Source organism: Papaver somniferum, chromosome 10 (assembly GCF_003573695.1).
Source record: "Papaver somniferum cultivar HN1 chromosome 10, ASM357369v1, whole genome shotgun sequence".
NCBI lineage: Eukaryota > Viridiplantae > Streptophyta > Magnoliopsida > Ranunculales > Papaveraceae > Papaver > Papaver somniferum.
Window position 1 is genome coordinate 14647756 of NC_039367.1, and position 3872 is coordinate 14651627.

Consider the following 3872-nt stretch of genomic DNA (forward strand, 5'->3'; position numbering starts at 1 on the left):
AAGGCTTACCGCGACGGTTTTCTACCACATCATTCACGAATCCATGTAAAACAAGAAACTCATCCTGCCAAAATATGTTATATTTGGAGGTTGTTGATTGATTTCGTTCCGCAAGCAGAAAAGGGAGACTTTTACCCGACACAAGAACAGTAACATCGAGAACAGTTGGCAACGAGACTTCTGGAACAACTGGCTGATGAACAAGTGGGACCCCTTGGTCAAAATCCATATGTCGAGCCGCCCTATCGATATTGTAAGAGACTGCTTTGCAAGATCCTCGAAAGAAAGACGACACATAACCGGGCGTGCAGCTTCGCATGAACACCATCTACCCAACACTCATATCCTCTTTATCAGAAGATAAAGACATGCTCGGAGCAGGAGAAAAGGTATTGATCTGAGTTATGGACGCATGCACCGGAGCCCATGGACGAAAATTGACCGTGTGCGAGTTGTCAAGAAATCCAACCAGGTTCGAACCAATCTTTGGGCGCCTATTAGAACAACGCAGTATCCTAGAGCCACCCCAAGACTCGGGAAGTACGGACAACGGTTTTGGAGCATACCTTTCCAAGTGATCCCACATCCACGCTTGGAGAAAGGCGGCATGAATATACGAATCCACTTTCATGTAAGCATTTGAAGCGCACATGTCCGCGACCAGCTGATCCAAGTGTGTGTATAGAGAACCAAGAAACAATCCGCCAATAGGGAGAACGACACCTTTTCCCAATTTTATGGAAAACTTGATAAGTTTCTGTCTTATCTCCTTCTTACCCGAGCCTTTATCGAAAATATCTCTAGATAACCAAAGAGCCAAGAACGTCGCGACATGAAGCGTATTATTCTTCTGATTCGGCTCCAACTCATCGGGAAACCACTGAGACACCCACCAGCCATATAAGCACCTTGTCTCGTTTTCTTTCCGAACGAATCCTTTTGATTTCGCAACTAGAGCGGCGCGCATTTCTTCTTCATCTGCAGACAATTTGACATCGAGGTTTCTTATTACAGGAAGGTTCAGCAACACGGCCACGCTCTTTAAGGAGATAGTCATTTCACCCCACCTGCATATGTCCGTGTGAGTGTCTGGACACCATCTGGAAATAAAAGCAACCAAGCCTGTAATATCTTTCCTAATTTGAAGCACTGCGGAAGCCGCAACAGCATCAATGATTTGCGCCTTGGTCAAACTGGCTTTTACACATTCCTGGTTCATCATGAATCGCATCCATTTCTCAAAGGGATGCAACGGACTCACAGAGATTTTAAATTCAATAGGAGAAGCATGATATTCTTTCCTCTGAAGACAAAGCCTTATTACACCTCCTGGCCAAACCGACCGAGCCTCTCATCCACTTTCCGGACCAGTCAGAAGAATCGACACATACTTGGGATAATTTCTCCTAATCGTGGCGGATATTGTAAAGAACTCATCATCTATGTTTGGCTTGGAATTTTCAATATCTTTCGGTACGGCAGAATGTTTCTCAAATGACATCCTTACGAAAATTCTCTCACGCTACCTCCACCTTCGAAATAACTACAATGGAACAATACAAAGAGAAATTATTACGGAAAGTGCATGGAAATTATTTTATCAGACACATGAGATCCATCCTGGAGGCAAGCCAATTTGTTTCAAAGTCATAATGCGCATAGGCAAAGAAATGGGGACTGACAGACCCTGCATCACCACCTCATGCCAAGACCATACCCTGCAGCGGGAAATTTGTGCCCGGCCGAGGAGGCGCACCCCACCACGGGAACCATACACACGGTCACACCAGGAAAAATGAGTAAACCCTAGAAGCTATGTTTTCGCCGGAAGATAATGACAATTACCAGCTTATGCATGCCTACTTTTCACGGTAATTGAGGCGTCCAACATCACTAAGGTATTAACGCCTAAATGTTACTACAAGTTCGTGCAAAGCATACCTGCGGCTAGGATTCATACCAACGCAGAAGGACAACATTTCTACAAGTTCATGAAAAGGTATGCCTACAGCTAGGGTTTGCACTAACATAAGAAACAAAACAAGAAAAGCAAGTTAAAGAGGAAGTGTTGGAAGACATACCTGGGATTCGCTCGTCTGCTTTACTGTTAACACACGGCCAGAATAAAAAAAAATATAGGTGTGAAGTAAAAGGAGAGGCCGTCCCTCCTTTTATAGGCGTGATACTTGGGAGTTTGAATAAGGAAATGACTTCCTATTTGAGTCAAGTAAGGAAAAGAGGAAACCGGGACCGCGAAGACCAATCACCATGCCAAGACCGTCTGCGCCAATGCCTTGGCCCCACCACGCCAAGACGTCTGCCATGCTTGCCTCGCCAGGACAGCGACATGCCTTGGCCCCACATGCCAAGCCGTCCGCGCATGCTTTTCCTCACCAAACTGCGCCATTGCCTTGGCCCCACCATGCCAAGCCGTCCGCGCCATGACTTGCCGCACCAACACCGACAACTCGCCAAGCCAGCGTCATGATGTTCCCTAACCCATCCAAGGAGATGCATATCCAGACTAAGCCGACGATCTTCATCTTACAACTTCACGGTCTACACCACGAATATAATCTACGCAAGGCCGCCAAACACGAGGATCATGGACTCTCCTTACCTCTCGAAAAAGGTTAGTCGGACCTTCCTGACCATCTTTCCACGACTTGTCGTTTCGATTTTTGTCCTTGCTCGTCACCATCTTATGCTTACCTCGCAACAATGCTCCTGTTCCGAGCTAAGCAGGGGACTTAATGTTGATGGTGGTTTTTAGCTTAGGGTTAAAATCATAAAACCGTACAACTGACATGACGTCACTATGACCATTAGCACATTTATTGAATCGATCAGCATGCCTACGTAAGAATTACCAGGGTAGGTTTTTTTTATGTGTCATGTTCCACGGCAGAACTCTTAACATTGACCGACATCATCTATGTTAAACCCTAATTCTCATGCTACCGCGCCAAGGCATGCCAACCATGCCAGCCGCACCACTGTGCCAATGGCAAACCATGCCAGCCACATCTCCGCGCCAAGTCATGCCAACCATGCCAGCCTCACCACTGTGCCAATGGAAAACCATGCCAGTCACGTCTACCGCGCCAAGGCATGCCAATCATGCTAGACGCACCATGCGCCAATGGCATGCCAAACCCTTGGCCCCACCATGCCAAGACAACCGCACCTTGCCTTGGCCCCAACCATTATAGCCGCACCATGCGCTAATGGCATGCCAAACCCTTGACCCCACCATGATAAGCCAACCGCACCTTGCCTTGGCCCCACCATACCAAGCCGTCCGTACCAAACTCTTGGCCCCACTATGCCAAGCCATCCGCGCCATTGGCCTTGGTCCCACCATGCCAGCCTTCCCTATGCGGCTACCAAAACGAAGGCGTGCCACGATCAACGGCCACCCTTCCATCCTAGATGAAAATCCTAGCCGTCCAAGGTTGCCAAACAACGCATGGTAACCTTTTTCCCAAAACCCTAGTTTTGGCCACGCCAAACCGCGCCAAGGCATGCCATGCCACATGTGCCAATGGCATGCCAACCACCTTGCCGCGCCATACCATGTCGGCCTTCCCCATGCGGCTACCAAAACGAAGGCGTGCGACGATCAACGGCCACCCTTCCATCCTAGATGCAAATCCTAGCCGTCCAAGGTCGCCAAACAACGCATGGTAACCTTTGGCCCAAAACCCTAGTTTTGGCCACGCCAAACCGTGCCAAGGCATGCCATGCCACATGTGCCAATGGCATGCTAACCACCTTGTCGCGCCATACCATGCCGGCCTTCCCCATGAGGCTACCAAAACGAAGGCGTGCGACGATCAACGGCCACCCTTCCATCCTAGATGCAAATCCTA